Source organism: Myotis myotis, unplaced genomic scaffold (assembly GCF_014108235.1).
Source record: "Myotis myotis isolate mMyoMyo1 unplaced genomic scaffold, mMyoMyo1.p scaffold_m19_p_10, whole genome shotgun sequence".
NCBI classification, from domain to species: Eukaryota; Metazoa; Chordata; class Mammalia; order Chiroptera; family Vespertilionidae; genus Myotis; species Myotis myotis.
Window position 1 is genome coordinate 5,100,264 of NW_023416314.1, and position 20,065 is coordinate 5,120,328.

Here is a 20,065-nt window from a genome sequence, read left to right on the forward strand (position 1 = left end):
CGAGGCTTCACCACCCGTCGGGTCTCGGCTGCCGGAAGTCAGTGAGTCAGGGAAGGGTGTCAGCCAGGTCGCCAGGCCCCGGGCTGTTTATGTTCTTTTAAAGGACCGTTTTGGGGTGTGCTGTGGTATAGGAGTGTCTTCGTACATTCTGCGCCCTCCTACTTTAGTCCTTTGAATGTTCTTCTGGAAAACTTCTCTTCCCTTTACCACATAATGCAGATCAGAGGGGGACAAGTACAAAGAACCCCAAGAGCCAGGGAAGGCTGGAGGAAGATTAGGGGCACCACAAAGTGGAGTCCCCAGTTTGGCTCCTCAGACTCACAAAGGGGCCAGGGCCTGATCAGTTGGAAGGAAAGGAATCCTGTGCAAGCCAACCTCATGTGCTATCTGACCGAGTCCTCACTGCACCCTGTATGTTAGAGGCAGGTGCTGTCACCACCGCCCCCATTTTAGAGATGGGCAAACTAAGGCTCAGAAAGGTAACACGGGGAGAGGAAGGACCAGGAAATGGCAGTTGTAAGGGCCAAAGAACTCAGAGGTTCATCGCTGACCATGAAATTGCTCTTTGGAGAGAGGAGAATGAGGGAGGAGAGTGGGGGCCCCTCTCCTCTTTACCCCCAACCGCAGCTCAAGTGAGGACAACTGGACCCTCAGGAGGAACATCAGGCAGAAAGGACTCATTTGCTTCAACCAAGTAAGAGGATCAAGACAGAGAGCTCCCCGCCACCCACCCACCCACCCCAGAACCACAAAATTCGTTTTAAGGACCAGCTTCGAGCTGCCCACACACACGCATGCTCACAACCCTGGCAGCGGCCCCTGCACTCCTGCCCTTCTTCCACCCCGAGCCAACTGCCAGTGACAAAAAGCCCCCTCAGGCTCCGGGCGTCCCCCTTCTGCAGCAAGTCCTGGAAGGCCTGAATGCACAAACACAGTGCCCTTTCAGGGCAGCCTGGACTCCTGTTTCCCGGGGCTGTGAAAGGGAGCCTGGTAAATGTGAGGTTGTGTGACCTGCCCTCCAGCCCCGACCCCTCTACTGTACTCCAACAGCTGCTGGTCAACGCAGCCCCAGCGGCTCTGCGCGGCCGCGGCCCGCGCCCACCGGGCACCAGGGACCAGAAGACAAAAGGCTGACAGTAGACTGTATGGGCCTGGTCAGCCCCAATGACTTTCAAGCATTTAAACACTTTTACAAATGGTTCCAGGAAAAACCACCGCAGCAACCACTGCCTGGCCGGTTTCGGAGATGGGGGAGGGGAGGTCATTTGCCTTTGTTCTCTCTGTCCAGCCAACTGGACAAAAACAAGGAGAAGGGGAGTGGGCTGAGTGACTGAAGTCCACCCTCAATCGCAGCCACCGGTCACTGTCCCAGCAAGTTGGAGAAGCAGACAGGAACTACGTTACACTGGGCGTAGCCACATACTTTAAAAAAAAAAAAGGAAAGACAAGGAAGAAGGAAACATGATTGGAGAAAAGAAAAAAGGCACAAAGAAACGCACAAGTAGCAACTCAACTCGCATACACACAGAAAACGTAGGCTAGACTCCCAGGGCCACTCAGCCACCTGCCATCCACTCAGCACTGGCATTACCGAAGCTGGCGCACACAGGCGTTTGCGCATCGGTGGTCCTGTTGGGCTCGGGGGGCAGAGGACAGGGAAAGACACGAGATTATGGTGAAAGGTTCCTTATTAAATGTCTGTGGGCTGTGCTCTCTGCAGCCGGTGGGAGGATACACGGACCTTTAACCACCTCGTTGCCCCCACGGCGATTCTCACAAATGCCACCTGAGGGCGGGCAGGGGTGGGGGAGGATAGAATCTGAAACTTGGAGGAGAAAACAAGTAAGCAAAAACACAGGGCCGTGTACATTTTTCTTACATTTCCTACAAAGATAGGAATTCTACAGAAAGAAACAGAAACAATCCGAGAGTTTGGCAGAGATGTTAGTATTTCATGAGAAAGGGCACGTGGCCTCGGGCACGCCCTCCTGGTGGGAAAGCAGCAGCGGTCTGGGTCCTCTCCCAGTGGCAGCCCAGGGTGGCCCACAGCCGCCAAGAGCACGCAGTCCTCTGGGATGTTGTAAATGAGTTTCCCTGGATCCAGGAACAAAACGCCTGGGTCTCTACACCATGACGATCGGGAAGTTCTCACCCAGATAAGGCCTCACAGCACCGACCCCAAAACTATCTTCTCGCCCCCAGAAACCCCAGGCATTTCTGAGATGTGGGGTTAGCGAGGGGAGCCTGGGGGCGCTCTGACTAAGCTAGGCAACCTTACTTTGCTTCCCAGGCCAACAGCCTCCCAGGGCTAGCCAAACAAGGCCTCAACACGAGGAACCCCAAAGTCTTCCCACCACCCTCCCTGCGTTAGCAGGCCACTAGGAATAAAGCCTGACCCTCTAGGAATAAAGCCTGACCCTCTCGGGCCTCAGATGCCTGAGTGACAAGAACGGCCTCACCCCCCAGAAAACGCACCTCCCTCCCCCCACCATCCAAAGCATATCCTGGCAGGAAACAGAAGGGAAGGCCACAGGAGCCACACCGAATGACCTGAGGGCCCCTCTGTCACTCTGGGCCCCTGTTCCTTGTCCATGAAATGATGCCACTTTTCTGGCCTGAAAGCTGTGCGCTGAACTGGATGAGCTCCTCATGTGCCCTCCGATTCTACGTTCCTTGGTTATAGGAACAATCTCAGCGGCAAACGAGAGCAGCCAAGTGACCCAGAATCTGCCACTTCCTGCCCCGAGCCTGGCTGCTGCCCCAGGGAGGCCCCAGCAGAGTCACAGACCCACCCCTGCCACCTGGATGCCTGTAAAAGCCGGCACCCGCCGCCTATACCCTGCAAACACAGTGGGATTTACCTGCAACACCTACAGCGGGGAAAGGGGAGCAGCAGGCCTCCCTGCCCCTCTCGTCTCCAGATCCGGCTCGTGCCTGCACCGGGTTCACAAATCCTACCGGGAACCCACAGCACTCCGCAAGCACGGCTGCAAAAGGGTGCTTCCCAGTGGGGACTGTAGGGCTGGAACAACATCACCAGCCCCTCTGCCTCCCGACCGGCTTCTTCAGCAGCCACTGGCTCCCCCTCTCCAAGCCCCGCTGGAAAGGGGATGACTTCTAGGGGCCTACAGAGGGCAGATTCCTGGGCCCCAAAGGCCAGAGGCACCTCTACAATTCAACCCACTGAACACATCATGGATCGTTACTGCCCTGTGCTCCCTGCCAGCAGGCACTGGGACAAAGAAAAGACAAGGCCACAGGCCTGGCCTCCGAGAGCTCCCAGTCTCGAAAAAGCATGGCATGGCTATAAACACACGGGTGTAGCACTGCACTGGCCAAGCAGAGGTGCCCGTCTGAGTCCGTGCCCTCGGGACCTGCCTCTCGCAGGGCCTTCCACCCGAGGAAAACCCGGCGGTGGAACCAGCAAATGTTCGTTTCGCCCCTTAAGCCAGGCCACCCCCTCTGCAAAGCTCCCCCTGACGGCTTTTCCTCAAGAGCTGTTTCTCAATGGGACGTGGCCCAGCAGAGTGGGTCCTGGGCTGGAGGGCTGGAGGGCTGGAGGGCTGGAGGGCGGGAAGGGGACGGAGGATCCAGCTGCAGGGCCCTCGGTCCTTGGCCCAGGGAAGCCGGCCCGCTGCCGCCCGCCCAGTGGGCCTGCGCAATAGGCTCTGTGTGCATGGCCCCGGCCCACCTTCCTCACTCAGCATCACTCCCCAGCTCCCCCCTCTTGCCTGGGTTATCCCAGCCACAATGAAGTTGCCAATTAAAACAAATTTTCCACTGATAATAGAGAAAAGAAAGATAAAAGAAAAAGCTCCAAAGCACAGATGGTTCTGCTCTGACGCTATCAGAGGCTGGGTCCCTTACTGCCAGCTCTGCCCCGGTGGTTACCATGCTGCAGACTCAGGAAGCCAGGCCAGCCCTGCTGCACGAACACTGCTGTGTGCAGACAGCCTCCGATCCCCCGAGCCCGCGCGACCCACAGAACACCTCCACGTCCAGGGCACCCAGGGGACTCGGGAGGGAGGCGTGCAGAGGGATGGATGGATGCAACTGAGAAGGACCCAGATCCTACCCACAAAAGCACAGTGTGTCACAGGAAAGACATGAACAGAAGTAACCATAACAAGAGATCACATTTTCTCTATACCTCCTTGGCATGGGAGTTCAAAGGACGGAAATATTACTTCCGGTTGGAAGAAAAAGAAGGAATGCATCAAGACGGGCCTTGAGAGGAGAGAGCACTTCTGCTGGAGCCGGAAGCTTTGCCTCATTTCTATACGTGGAGAAGGATATGGCACGTGGAGGGAAGAATATGCCCTTGACCGGAACTGCAATGCCCACAGTGCTAGCCAGCATGGCATTCACGGCGCTCCACGGCCTGGCCCCAACTCACTGGGCTCCTCAACGGCTCTGAACATCGAGCTGAGAATTTTCTACTTGATTCTCTGGACCACGTAACAGAGACCCGCTGCAGCCGTGGTCAGAGCTGCTCCAGGGGACGGGTGAGAGCCAGTCAGGGCCACTGCAGGAAGGCTGGGCAGGAGCCCGCGGCGACCATGTGGCAGGTGAGGAGGAGGCAGTAAGGCTGGGGAGGCAACGGCGATGGGAAGGCAAAGTGCTGCAGGGCCCGAGGACAGCAGGCCTGGGGAGAGGGCAGGACCTCTGAAAGAACCTGAGGCACAGAGGAAGGTAAGAGAGGAACAGGGTGAACTCACTCGACACACACCATGTTCTAGTTTCTGGCAGGACTGGTGTGCCCAGCAGGCAGCTAGAAAGGAACGTCTGGGAGGGAGGGAGGGAGGGAGGGAGGGAGGGAGGGAGGGAGGGAGGAAAACTCTAGAGATCTGGACGTCATCACAGAGAGGTCGGCATGGGAACCATGAACTGCCCAGAGGGAGACCGGAGAGTGAGGAGAACGGGCAAGGACACCTTCCTAGGAAGCACCCTCACTGTGGGATGTCAGGGTCACATTCCACGTCAACTGGCTCACTGACAACCATCCCCTTCCCTGTGAAGAGAAACTACCAGCATTTTGCAGATGAGGAAGCAGACTGGGGCCAAGGTGCTGGCCGCTGAGAAAGAGGCAGCACCGGATTCAAACCCAGGTCCCGCAGAGCTCCAGGCGCGAGGCCGCCCTGCCTAGTGAGAGCGTTTCAGGAAGCCCCAGAGGCAGCAGGACGGGGATCAATGCTGGAGTCCAGCAGGAGCTGCTTTCTAGACCCGGAGGTCACAGCGGCCTTGGAAAGAACCGTGCTGCGCAGCCACCAGAGGACAGCCAGACTGCAATGGACTGAGGAGCTCTTCGGGGCAGACGAAAGTTCAAGGCTGGGAGAGTAAACTCGTGAGCACCCACCTACGGGTGGCTGTGAGGATGAAATGTGTGCATGCAAAACAAGTGCTTGGTGCATAGCGAATGCTCACCTCGCTGTTGTTTACTGAGCACCTACTATGCGCCCCGGCGTCAGGTAGCACAGGAGGAGGAGGGATGCAGCAGGAGCGCTGTCCTCAGAGAGCCCCGCTTCAGTTAGGAAGGCGAAAGCAAGCTCCAACAGTGTAGTAAGAAGGCGGAGCGCTCATCATCAATGAGGCACACAGCAGATGCTGCAGGATAGGGAGCGAGGCCAGGCTGCCAAGACAGTGGGGCCGTGCTGTCCACGAAGCCTGCCCTGAGGGGGTGTTGGCTGGGACCAGGAGGCCAGGGAGCAGGGGAAGGCCAAGCGGGTGGGGGTAGGGAGGGGGGTGAATGTCAACAACAAAAGCACTCATTCCCAACCTGCTCTGCTGGAACTGGCCGGCTTCTCAGAGGCCCGGGGTGGAGTGTGCACTGCTGCCGTGTGCACAGGCAGAGCGTGAATGTGGGAAAGAACAGGTGTGTGCCGAGTCTAATGTGTCCCCCCTCAATTTTGTTGGCTCCCCCTAAGTGGGGCGTGACATGCGAGCAGGCGTTTGGCCGGGGGAGGGGGGAACTTCAGAAAAAGAGCAAGCACCCAATCAATCCAGGCAGCCTGCAAAGTTCTTTAGCACCCCTCCCCCACCTCCATCCCCTCCCCGACCCCCACATACTCAGAGAAGTTGAATGACAACAGAAAGGGGCAGCATTTTAAGCAGCTGCACTGCCTTGTCTTCCGAACCTCAGTTATCCAGCCTCCAGCCAACCAAGCCTGGCAAATGCCCACAGTGCTGGCTGGCATGGCATTCACAGCGCTCCACGCGGCCTGGCCCCAGTTCACTTTCCTGCCTGTGTTCCCATCCCACCCATGCCCACTCCCCACTCCACCACACTGTGAATGGGCCTCCCACCCCCATTCATACACGGCTACATCTTTGCTCATCTCCTACCTAGAAATGGCAGCTCCTACCTCCACTTGTCTAAAGCCTAGCCTTCCTCCAAAGACTGGCCAAATGCCACCTTCTCCATAAAGCCCTCCGGAAGCTCCAATCAGAAGCATTCAGCCCTCCCTGGACCTCACTTACATAACTGAGCACAGGATGATGCACACACAGCCATATGCAGGGATGTATTAATATCTCTGTGCTGCCCACAGTGCTTTGCAACTACCCAGAACACATTAGGTGCCAGTACATGTTTTCTGAACTGAATACCCATGGAAAAGGCCTCACGGTATTGGGGTGTTCTTCAAACTGTGGGTGGCAGTCCATTAGTGGGTCTTAATTAACATTTTAAAATAAAACAGGCCCTAGCCAGTTTGGCTCAGTCGATAGAGCATTGGCCTACGGACCAAAGGGTCCGGATTCAAATCCAGTCAAGGGCACATACTGTGGTCGCAGGCTCCTCCCCGGCCTGGGCCCTGGTCGGGGCTCATGCAGGAGGCAACCAATTGATGTGTCTCTCTCACATTGATGTTTCTCTCTGTCTTTCCCTCTCTCTCCCACTCTCCCTAAAAATCAATGGAAAAATATCTTTTGGTGAGGATTAACAAAAAATAAATAAAAATAAATAAAAACAAACAAATAAAACAGGAGGCAGAACAGAAGAGAAACTATCAGAGTCCATAGCATCTATTAAGTGATTTCGCTGAACCTTTGCTCGAGGGGTTTTTGTGTGTGCCCTGGGTTAGGATGAAAACGCACTGTTCACTGTAGGCCACAGCCTCCATTCTAGGAAAACCCACAAATAAAAAACTCGTGTAGAAACCTGGGGGTTGGGAGGGTCACTACATGCTCTGTTCATTTGCTGATACCTCCCAGCTTCAGAACAGAACCGTCAAGGAAGGGTTTTTTTGGAATTTGGACTAAAGTCCTCACTCACTGATTATTCCCACAAGTCCCCCAGACACACTGACCACAGCAGGACAGCACAGAGCTCCATGGAAGGTGACCACGCAGGAAGGCACAGAGCTCCGTGAGGGGTGACCACGCAGGAAGGCACAGAGCTCGGTGAGGGGTGACCACGCAGGAAGGCACAGAGCTCCGTGGAAGGTGACCACGCAGGAAGGCACAGAGCTCCGTGGAAGGTGACCACGCAGGAAGGCACAGAGCTCCGTGGAAGGTGACCACGCAGGAAGGCACAGAGCTCTGTGGAAGGCCCTCTGTAACTAGCTTTATGACCAATGGGGATGTAGACGTTAATCCTTGGTTAACCAGGCCACATTACTGAGTTAATCTAAACATTGTATTTTAAACCCAGAAAACAACATCCCTAGAAGATCCAGGGCAAAGAAAGCTGCTCCCAGGACTGCTAACTTGGGGACCCCTCTGGGAAGGGCATCTGATCTGGGTTGGCTGCACGGGCTCTGGGGTGAGTCCCCTTGCCTCACCTTCCTGGCCAGCATCACTCCTTTCCATCCCTCACCTTCATCACCTCCTTCCCCCAACCTGTTACCCAGGAACCACACAGCCTGGGCCCAAATATCTCAATTGGTTCAAAAGCCACCCTCCTCATGAGCTCTTATCCTTCTCGATAATGAATTCCCCAGCCCTAAGTATGCAAAGAAGAGATGATACACATTTCTCTGTTGCTTTAAGTTACAGTTAGTTAGACACCTTGAGGGAAGAGCAGCCTCTAGCTAAAAGGTCAGATAAGCTAAAATCAATATCAGCCGCCGCCTCCTCAATCTCTTAAATCACCGCCTTTCCTCCCCTGACCATCCCTGAGCCACAACCTTGCAGTGGGCCTGGCGCAACCTCCAAGCCTGCAAATGACCATCCGCTCAGGGAAATCTGAAGAGTTACCATCTCCTGATTCTTGTCACCTAGTTCCTTTCCCAGGTAAAAAAAAAAAAAAAAGTAACAATAATAAATAAAATCACTGCCATCTGTGACAGCGGTCAGAGAGCCAAAAACAAGGAAAATAATGTCAGAGCACACCATGGAAGCCACAGAAGGGAGGTTCTCAGGAGACACAATTAACGTAAGTGCAGCATCTTAAACAACGGGGTGGGAGTCTGGATCTCCTCCAGGTGGGTCGAGCCTACCTGGTTGTGCCACTGCAGATAACACCCTGATGAGATCCCATCGACAGCGGCATCAAATGCACACATCTGGAAGTGTCTATAAGAGGGTGAGAGACCTCACACTGTGGGCTAGGAGAACCCACTGCCTACACGGGGGCTCTGCGTAGCTTCCTTACAAATATCTCAAGGGCTATGGCTCAGTGTCCGTGACTAGAGAGCAGAATCAGTGGGGGCATTAAGAACTCTTGGGAAACAGAATTAGCTCCTCAGAAAACAGTACTATCCCTGGTGTTGGGGGGTCCAAGCAGAGGCTAGGTGGCACAGAGCACGTGGAGGCCGGCCACCGATGTCCCTTCTAGCCCATCCTCCACCCGGGCAACACCAAAAGCCAGGGTACTGGCCCATCACCCCTAAAAGGGCAGGGGCACAGCACGACGGCTCACCTATTCATTCTGAGAAGGAAGAGGGGGAAAGATGGAAGGAAGAAGGTAAACTAAGTACAAAATACTCTTTACTGTCACTCCCTGGACCCAGCCGCTGGGATATTAAAATGTTGGCAAAGTCTGGCTGGCGTGGCTCAGTGGTTGAGCATCGACCTAGGAACCTGGAGGTCATGGTTCAATTCCCGGTCAGGGCACATGCCCAGGTTGTGGGCTCAATCCCCAGTGTGGGGCGTGCAGGAAGCAGCCGATCCATGATTCTCGCTCATCACTGATGTTTCTATCTCTCTCTCTCCCTCTCCCTTCCTCTCTGAAATCAATAAAAATATATTTTTTTAAATGTTGGCATTGCTGGCTGGCATGGCTCAGTGGTTGAGCATCAACCTAGGAACCAGAAGGTCATGGTTCGATTCCTGATCAGGAGGGCACATGCCCGGGTTGTGGGCTCGGTCCCCAGTGGGAGGTATGCAGGAGGCAGCTGATTAATGATTCTTTCTCATCATTGATGTTCTATCCCTCTCCCTCTCCCTTCCTCTCTGAAAATCAATTTTAAAAAATTTTTTTAAACACTGGCATGGAGTTAACATTCCAGGACAGGGGCTTCTAGCCAAGACCCAGAGTCCCGCAAACCAACTTGCAACGCCGGCCTCTGGGGACCAGTGGGTGTCAAGCAGAGGAGGATAACGTCTCTACCGCCTTTGAGTTGTAACTGACGTGAGGAATTGTTTGTTTTAGGTTGTTTGGGGTTATGGGTGGCAGTGGGTGCCAAGCAAGACTGTCCCCCTTTCAGCTTCTCTTTTTTAAGAAAGACAAAGAACAGAGAAAAACAAAACAACCAAACACCCGCAGCCCAAGCCCCTGTCTGTGCTGTGGGCGGCCGACATGAGTTTCCTCTATCCAACCACAAAAAGGCATCAGTGAGCCGGCGAGGGGCCCCGGAACGGCCTTGCCAAGCCAGGGCCTGCCGCTCCGTTGAGGTTAGCAGTTACCCAGGGGCCAGAGCCACGGGGCCAACAGACCGGCTCCCGTTGCACAAGGCCGGCCTTATCTCGCGCCACGGTCGGTTTGCAATTGCGCAGCGCGGCAACCACAGCCCAGACCCGGGGCGATAGCCGGCTCCCCGCCTGCTATCGCGAGGCCAGGGGGCGTCCGGACGGTTAGCCTGCCTTCAGACCGTCGCCTTTCTCCTAAGAGCGAGTCAGAGCGCCGGGAAACGGTCCAGTGGCCGGCGTCACAGCGTCCGTTCCTGGGAACCTGTGGCCGAAGGCCCTCCCCAGCCCACCTCCCTCTCCCAGGCCCGCCACCCAATGAGAAGAGATGGCAAGGGTCCATTTCGGGTCAGGTCAGCAAACCTTGGTTGAGCACCAGGTACAGGATGGGGGAGAGGGGCTGGTGGGCACCCCTGGACCCCTTCTCAGACAGGCTGTGGGCGGCAGGACAGGCTCGGGACCCTGTCACCGTGGGAGCGCCGCTGTCACTCCTCAGTGACACTCGGCCTTCCAAGCCACCCAACTGCCCCCGTATCAAGTCTGAAACCAACAGCAGGGACAGTTGGTGCGCAGTGGCCCGGTTCCAGGCTCTGGGCAGACCATAGTATGGCTGCGCTCCCTGAGATCCCTCCATGAAACCCTCTGGCTGCCCCACACAAGCACCATTCGGGGCGAGGAAAGCGTGGCCCATGGTGCTGGGTCATGCAGTCTGCCGGCGGCCGCGTGAGAACCTGCCCATGGTCTCCCCACTTCTGCACGCTGCCATCTCCCCTGCCCGGTCTGGCACTTAGGGCACCTCCCTCCGAGCCCATCCCACCATTCCAGCATCCATCGTCCTCATTCCAGTCAAAGGAAGGGACTGTATCAGGGATCCCAGCCTCCTGGTAACTGTCATTTCCTCGTTTTTTTGCAGCGCTGCTGGCGAAAGCTCTCTCCCCGGAGGAAAGCCCGCGGGGCAGAGGCTGCCTGACTTGCTGTCACTGAATTTCCAGGGCCCAGCACTCAGTAAGTGTTAATTTTTTTAACTACAAAGGAATCCCTCCAGGTAGAAGGCATTGCATATCCGAGTGTCTCGTGCTTTCTCCGTAAATCTACCAGAATCGTTCCATTTTCTACTTTCTATCAGTTACCGACACGCGCATACACGTTTTAAGTATTGTAACGTATCTGTTCAAATTTAACTTCTCTGCTCCCTGAGAGTTAAGCCCCATGTCTTACTCACCTTTGTCTCTTACACCCCCTGTTACAGTGTATCACCTGTAAATCTAAGGACCCGGTACATTAGCCGACTCCAGGTGAGCAGGGGACAGGTTAATGAATTCCCCAAGAGGTAAGTCGTCATGCCAAAACCCACCCAGCACCCCTCACCCAAAGATCTGAAACTGCTCTCAAGTCAGTCACTCCTCCTACCTCCTCCTTCGGTGGAAGTGGGGAGCAGCCCTGGGTCGTCATAGACAAGTCTGTGAGGGAGGAATTAAAGCAGGCAGGGAATGAGAAGCATGGGTGCTAGTCCTGGTCGTGCCAGTAGTTCGCTGTGTGACCCTGGGCAAGTCACAGAGCCTCTCTGGGCCTTCACTTACCCACCTCCCCTCCATGAGCATATGGAAGTGAACCATCTGATGGGCCCTCCCAGCTTCACCATTCTACGGTCCATGGCTGAGAACCCATACAGAGCAGGTGGCGAGCTCTGCGTGCCTCCTCCGACGAGTGGCAAGAAGAGGGTAGAGGGCACTCAGGGCCTCCCTTACACGGCTCCTCAACCCCCCGAACCCCTGCCGGTGAGTAAGCCAGTCGGTCCCCCTCATGAGGAAGGACGACAACCGTGATTTGAACATGGATCTGAAGTAAATAAAAGGGAGAAAGCAGAGACTGAAATGGGTTTTCAACAAATAACCTCCCTCTAGTTAAACCTGAATTTTTCCCACATACGTAGACTTTCACAGATCCAGTTTGGGAGCCTTCAAATTAACACAACCTGGTCTTAAATACCGTGCAAAACACATAGTAAGCATTTTGCTTTTATTTATGTCATCAATGGTTTCAATGGGGATGACTCACCCTTCCTCTTTCACACTCTGTTCTAATACGGTTACTATAAATACTGCGGGGATGGGGGGAGAGAAGGAAAGAAATGGGGGGACAGACTCTGAGCGACTGAGCCCTGGGCCTCTGCACAGCAGGTCACAAAACATCCAGGTCTGACAGGCAATCCCAAGGTGAACGGGAGCTCCGGGCAGCCCAGGGTGGCGGTCATCAAGAGGGAAGGCAAACATTGTTCCCTCCCCGCTCCAGGTGCTCAGGGCACGTTAGAAAAGGGACTAATACATAGGAGGAGGGCTCCTTTCACCCCCTAAACCCTCCCAACAGATCCAGGAGGGCTCAGATCAGGCCACCGTGCCCCCATGCCTACCCCACCCCCTTAGAGTCAGTCCCTATGTCAAAACTCAGGCCATTCTTTCTGAAGCCAAGCTACATCTACTGGTCTCAATTTTTTTTAACAACAGAAATGCCCCTCAGGACCCCAAACTCACAGGAAGCCAAACCACAAATGCAAAGCCATTTCGGCAGTAGGCGGCATCTGCCTGGGACCGGCCCTCGGTAGCGGCGATTCCTTCCAACCAGAGCAGCCAGGAAGCACCAGCCCCGTGCCTGTCCGCCTCCCTCCTAAGCAGTGAGGCCAATGTTCCCCCGGGGGCTGCGCCGGCAAGTCCTCTCCACGTTCTTTCCAGAATCTACCGTCAGGATCAGACAGGCATCCCCTGTCATCATCACTCTATTCACCAGATTTGTCACCGAAGAATTATTGTGACCATTTCCAACAGCCTAATCTATCCTCCCAAAGGACAAGGCAAAAGAAGGAGGCACTGACTTCAGAAAAGATTCCCAATCAAGATTTCCAAAATGTGTGGGGCCATGGCCACAGCACTGGGTTAAGGGGTCACTTATTCAATACGTAGGCCTCCTCAGAACAGCGGCCACACTTCACAGGCAAGACCTTTGTGCTCACGATGTACTTAACATTATTCATCTACCGTCTCACCTGCTGGCGGTGAGCACAGGGTTAGTGTATTATCCATGTACACAGAGCCCAAAACAGAAGCTCTCACTAGTTCCTTTCACAGTTCCTCCCCTGGGCCAAAGAAACAGGCTTTGAAGGGTGTTCACAGCTCACGTGTGCCCGTTTACCAAGGATGTCCCTTGTGCTGTGCACTTTATACATATTTTATTCACGTAACTGCCTTTAAGGTATTGGCCTCGTTTTTCGCAGAACAAGGAGACGGGCTCAGAAAGGCTGAGAACTTGCTCAAGGCACACGCCATGCCTGCTGGGCCTGGGTTTTCAGCCAGGATGCCTCGCTCTCAAGCCTGTGCTCTCCTGATCCCTTCGCACACTGTCCCTAGAAACCAGCACCTCCCAGAAAGCCTCTCCCATGAGCGAGGGCGCCCCCTCCCCAACAGGGCCTGGGCTACGGACCCCTCCCCTATCTGCAGCATCGCGTGGACTTTGGGCAAGCTGTTTCAACTTGCCGGGAAGTCTATTTCAGCAGATACTTCTGCTCTAAATAGCACCTCCGTGATCTGCAAACAGTACAAGGACATCAAAACAAAGCTATCAGCTGTGTTCCCAGCTTGAGCCTCCAGTCCAAACTCTTTTGTTTGATTCTCAGAAAGCCTATTGACTAGGTGATGGGGTCAGAAGTTTTCCCTGCACCTAGCCTCTTCCAGGGCCAGGCACCCTGCTTGAAGAAGCAAATTCAGGGCAGATGGGAAGCGTCCACCCATTTAAGATTTCAGATTTACAGATTTTTTGGGTGAGCACCCATTACTTACCAGCCAACAACTTGGGGGAGTGGGAGAGGGTTAAGGGAGAAAAAGATCGGAACTAAAGGAGCCAAGATTACCGACATCCTCTCCCCTCTGGTATTAGCACAGGCATCCGAAACCCGCTCAGCGAAACGTTCTCAGACTGTGCATGTCCACATAAAGGGGGAGAAAAGTAGGTGAGGGCAGGAAACTGATAAACTGCGCGATAAATGCAGCTGCTGTGCTGTACAAGGTACCTGTTTCCTTCCATCGGGTGCTTTCACACATCTCCGCCCCGATCTGCAGGAGGGTCCGGTCCTGTCTGCCCGCCTGGTCCCTCCTTCCCCACTCACCACCCCTCACCCTGACCCCAACCGTTTATCTTTGCATATTGGAAAACCGGCATTTATCGAGTCATCTACTCCTCGTAGATTGTTAAACAGACCACAGGGGTTATCAGTGGAGCTGATACAGAAAGATAAACAGCAACCCCCTTATGCAAATAGCACTAAGAATGTGGGGCTGGCCACAGGACAGAATCAGAATTCGGGAGAGCAGGAATCGTAACAGTTTTCCTCGGTTTCTACCCCGGAAACCCGCAGGAACCTGGAGAAGATTCTCTGGGTGGGGGGGGTTCCTCTTCCTCTCTGACCGAGAGAGGCAGGTGCGTGTGTAGGCCCCACCTGTTTTGCAAAGAAGAGGGGTGGCTTCATGTCTAATGGGACCCTTTTCTGTGACTATGAGCTTCTCCTCCGCGCAACAGCCCTCCGCGCAACAGCCGTTTCATTTGCCTGGGCTTTCAGGCCCACTGGAATGTGCTTTGTTCAGGGAGGGAGAAAGGGGTATTCTCCAAACTGGGAGTAGAGGTCAGAGGGCAGGGGCGAGAAAAGCCATGGAAAACCTGGAGCCCTGGGTTCCGAAACACAATCCGCGTGGCCAGGACGTGCGCCTGCTCCTGGGCCCTGCAGGGCTGCCCTGCCCCTGCCCCTGCCCCTGCGCAGGAAGAGGCAAGTCCGGTGGCATCTTTTCAAACTCTTCTCGTCATCTTCAGGGCAAAGTCACATCAAGAAGCAAGAGGTGAATGGCTCCAAGTGACAAAAGAATTGCACCCAGAGGGACAGACAAGCTGCTTCTCACACCAGGCTGCGGGCTGGGAGGGGAAATGGGAGAATGACAGAACCCAGGGCTGATGAGAATGAAAGACTGAATGGAATAGGCTAATTTACACAGGAAGCAAGCACTTACCAGACCCTTCATCTCAACACACAAAACCCTCGGCCATATCTGGAAGCAATTACATCCAGTTAACATGATCTGCTCGCCACTAAAATTAACTGCAAACAGAAATATTTTTCACTTTTGCAACAGGGGATGCCAAGATCTGGCCTCTCCCCTCCAGCCACCCTCCCTGCCTCATTGAATCAACCGCTAGGGAAGATTTAGCAGCTCCTCGGCTCAAACAACAAAAATCACTCTTGCGGCTGTCAGAACACAAAAAGTAAAATAGTGGATGATCACGAAGGGGGAAAGAGGGGAGACATGGCAATGAAAACCACTGCGTTAAAAACTGGGGGGAGGGGCAGGCACACGGGCCCCAAGGGGTCTGCAGCGCTCACACAGCCAGCCCTGGGCTTCCACACGCAACGTCAAGGAAAGAAACTTGTTTTTTAGAGTCCCTCGATTTAGCAGCCGCTTCACGTTGTTTTTAGGTACCATCTTTATCCCTTCTGCCGAGGGGAAGGGGAAGGAGGAAGTGGGGAGGTAGACGCACACATGTTAGCAGGTCCTTAATTTAGCAGAGCATTTAGGGGACAACTGTCATGGTTGAGCTTTGCAGTGAACATTTCCAGTCCCTACTCCACCAATGCTTCGAAGCAACTTTCACCTGCTGTTTAATCAAGACGTGCACCGTTTTTCACGTGGAGGATAAAGAAACGGCTGAGAGGAGGTGAGAACGTGCTCCCCTCCGGTGTGTGTACCCTGAAATGGGCCAGTAACCCATTCTCCAAAACTCGGGGTCCAGCTGCCTCGACAGGCTGTCCTTTCCCTTGCACCCAACCCTGCAATCAGATGATAACCCCCTCCCCCCGCCTTGAACTACTGCTGGCGATTATAAACACGGGAGACAGATGGGCAGATCTGTTTTCAAGGTCCTAAAGGAGGTGTCATCTCTGAGCCGGTCCCCCACAGGCCCATCTCTCTGGGCCACACTCTGCATGCTTCCCTGGGAGTCTGGTTCACTCCTTTGTCACCGGGGGCCTTTAAAACGGCAGCAGCAGCAGCAGCAGCAATAGCAGCAAAAGTAACGCATCCGTTCGCCAGACAACTCACAAACACCTCTCCTTAAAAAGAGTGAGGCAAAAAGCTTCCCTCAAGAAGAAGGTCAAACACTGCTGTTCCCTGCAAAATTCACATTTAGAAACGGTACTCACAGGCCGAAAAAGAAAAGAAAAAAAAGGAACAACTTAAGTAGCCTTTCTTTAATGACTCTAAGGCTACGATGAGAGAGAAAAACGGTCTCGGTAAATTAAACAGGAAAAAGTGCTGTGCCATACTTTCCAATGTTTAAAACAAGTTTATGTTGAGAAACATAAAAGCAACAGGCACATCCTCTCAAACACTATAACCTGACACCACACAGCGTTCCGAGCTGGGCTGCCTATTCCGTATGCATCACCCTATGGACAACGTCACGGCAACACTACAACGTGGAGGCTGTCACTGCCCCTCCCAGACGAGGACGGGGCGCTTGGGAATCTTGCCGCAAGACAGAGCTTGCAAGACACAGAGGAAGAATTCAAACCCAGGTTCAACGTAGTGCTTCCTAGTTTCCCATCACTGTGACCGACACCCCCAGAAAATTTTGAAGCTGCAGGAATGCAAAAGCAAGCAGATCATGACCGCCCCCCCCCCGCCCCCCCCCAGGACCCTCCTCGCAGAGATGAGCCCTCTCAGCATGACTCCTCGCACACATCTAGGCACGGACACTCGGCTCTGTCACCGCACAGCCGTCCGGCACGGCAACAGTTAAGGGGCCCTCGGCTAATAAATCAAAAGTTCAAGGCTGCAACATACCACAGTGATTCCCTCTTTACGTATGACAAGAACCAGAGAGGGGCTGAAATCCCAAGCATCCTGCGCGGGGCTCCCCGGCCAGCACAGGTTACACCGCCAGGGTCAGGGCCGCGGACCTTTAGCAGCAACATTCATTTCCTGAACAGGACAAGTTCTCCTGACCATAAAGCTAATAGGAACTTCCTCGCACGGCGAGCCCCGGCTGACAGGGCTACTTGTCACTGGCCACGCAGGAGGAGAGCGCTGGTTCCCATTAGTGGGTTATGATGCCAGGTGCTACTAATAAGGTACATCGGCAAGAAACAAGGGCCTGCTAAGTTGTCTCTCCAACTCTGGAAGTCATCAGGAGGGGCCTGACTTGAAGAGAGGGGTGTGGGGGGCTGGGCAGTTCGGCCACAGTAGACCCCGGGCAGCATCTAACCTGCTGAAGGGCTTAAATCAATACGTTTCCAACACTCCCTCCATGTTTCCCCCAGCTACCATAAGAGACTCCCCCAAATTAACACTCGTAATGTTTCCCCCGGCACGCCAGGCTGATGGATCACCCAGGGCCATGACGGCCGGCCACATCTGCTTCTCACTACGGCAAGGAGAGCTGTGCCAACAGGCCTAATGACATTAAGATCACAACGCTGGCTAATCCGCTTAGATTAGAGGCCGGCGCTGGGCGAGGGTGTGACGGCTCGGAGAGCGACTCCCTGGGCAGGAGTCACAGGGGAGGCGGGAGGCGGCCTCACGCGGAGTCCCTGCTGTGTGCTTTCTGCCACATGGCACCGGCACCCACATGTTTAAAACCACGCTGAGAGGGAAGAGGCTGCCCTCGCTTCACAGGAGCGGAGCCTGACAGTCACACAGGTGGAAGAGTTCCCAAGTTCAGAGCGCAGCTCCTATGCCACGTGGACCCAAGGCCAGTCTTCATGCCTGGCCCCACTTCCCTCGGGTCTGGGGGTACACATGGCTTGTTCTTGGCGGGCCTGCTGGTGCTGGTTTGTTTGTGTGTCTACGAGTCTTTGCTTATTATATCGGGAGGATCTAAAAGACCCTAAAGCGGGGAAAACTCTAACAACCATTTCCGACTGGCCCACAAATTCTCCTCTTCCTAAACATTTCCGTGACCAAATCTAATAACATCACCACTAGCCTTCCACTGTTTCGGGAAGTTCTTTCTCTCATCTAACTTGGATTCTTCCTGCTGCAAAGCTGAACACAGTCTCTTCCTGGTAAAGAAAAATCACGCCTTGAGGACAAGAGTCCAAAGTGAGCTAGGAATTTAGAATTAAGCAGGTTTTTGCAAGTTTTCAGCCAAAGTTTCCGTGCTGACAATAAAGTACCGCAGGTTCCCTCCTTGCAGCTGCAGAGATAAACCTCACGTAGGCAAAACCCAACCATAGTTTTGCCAGAATGAGCGGGCAGAAGCAGCACACCGGGGCTTTTACGGGGAAATGGTAGCAAGGGGGATTTCTGAGTAGGCTGGCATGGAGTAACAGCATGGAATTTTCATTTTTGTGAGTGGGTTTCTTTTTCTCTCCCTTTTTTGTTTTTGGGGTTTTTTTTCAGGCAGCACAAAAGGCCTCTATCTGGAGAAGCTGGTCTCGGTGTCAGTAAGAGACAGTGTAGTAGATGCAGGTCCTTGGGCCTCGCTGGCCCCGACCACCACACACCTGGACCCCGGGCAGAAGCAGCACGCCCACAGCTCCGCTCCGCGGCAGCCCCAAGAGGCAGCCAGGCCGGAGCAGGCCGAGCAGCGAGCCGCCTGGTCACTGGCTGCAGGGAGCGAGAGCCGGCCGTCCTGCATTCCCCTCCCCTTCTGATCACACCAGGGGCCGAAGGGCCAAGCAGCATGCAATGGAGAGAAGGGTGCGAGTGGAGCCAGAGGCCTGGGCACAAGCCCTGGTGCCACCCTTGCCTGTCTTACCATGGACAAGTCCACTAACCACTGTGCTTCCCTCTGCCCATCTGGGATGCAAAACTAATATCCACCTTAGAGGGTGCCTCTAGGGTTTGGGAAGATTCTGAGGACGGATGGGCTTAGCACAGAACCTGATCTGTATCAAGCACTCAAAACAGCACTTGCTGAATTCACCCTTAGAACCCTGCTGCACGGGGGTGGGGAAAGGAAGGGCGCTCTGGAACGCGCCACACCCGCAGCCCGGACTGCCTCAGTGGGCGGTGCTGTGCCCCTCGTCTCTGCACGCCTGGCCATGCGGGCAGGCAACGGGACACGGCACCGTGAACCGCCTGGGCGCGGGGAGCTGGGGATGCTGGAGCGTGGCCCAGCTAAATTTAAATGAGAACCGCAATGACTCATCAGGCCTCGGGTCAATGGGACAAAGAGTCCCCCGGCCACCAAGGAACAAGAGATCAACTTCTGGGAAAACGCCGGTCTCACTGTGTACCAGCCCCACACTGGGCCCGAGGCAGGAGTTTTCTTGGTGCCGAAGGAACCAACGCCTCTGGGGAAAGTAGGACCTGGACCAGCACAAACATGTCTTCCACCTCGCACCACCAGTGTCCCCCGCGTCACAACAACAATGGCAATAAAAACACAGCAGCAGCCCTGGTGGGTGTGCTCAGTGGTTAGAGCATCGGCCTGCACACTGAAGGGTCATGGGTTTGAATGCCCCGTCATGGGCATGTACCTGGGTTTGCGGGTTCAATCACCGGCCCCAGTCACGGTGCATGCAGGAGGCAACCAATCGATGCGTCTCTCTCACACTGATGTTTCTCTCTCTCCTTCTCTCCCTCCCTCCCTTCCACTCTTTCTAAAAAAAAGCAATGGAAAAAATATCCTCAGGTGAGGATTTAAAAAACACACAAAATAATAGCAAACACATATGGAGCATTCACCCTATGCCACATTCCTTGAACCTTATAAATATTTAGTAATTAGTCCTTATAACTAACCAAGTGTTTGTCATTATTCCCATTTGACAAACAATCAAGCAGGCACAGAGAGGTTAGGTAAGGTAACCAGAGTCACACAGCTGCCAAATAGTGAAATTGGGGTCCTGACCCAAAAATAGTCTCATTTGCTCAAAATATGCATTTACTCTGTATAAAATGTGGGGTGGCCTGGCTGCGGTGGCTCAGTGGTTGAGCGTCGACCTTTGAACCAGGAGGTCACGGTTCGATTCCCGGTCAGGGCACAGGCCCGGTTGCGGGCTTGATCCCCAGTCATGCAGGAGGCAGCCAATCAATGATTCTCACTTATTATTGATGTTTCTATCTCTTTCTCCCTCTCTCTTCCTCTCTAAAAATCAATAAAGATATTTTTTAAATAAATAAACAAAACGTGGGGTGGGAGGTGGGGCAGTGGGGATGCCGCAGTACATTTTTCTTTC

At 54.2% G+C, this 20,065-nt stretch overlaps 1 protein-coding gene across 3 annotated transcripts in view; it reads right to left on the bottom strand.

The window, feature by feature from the left end:
* ZBTB16 (zinc finger and BTB domain containing 16) overlaps positions 1-20,065 on the bottom strand; it is a 184,151-nt gene that overhangs the window by 153,620 nt on the left and 10,466 nt on the right. The gene's annotated exons all lie outside the window — the stretch shown is intronic.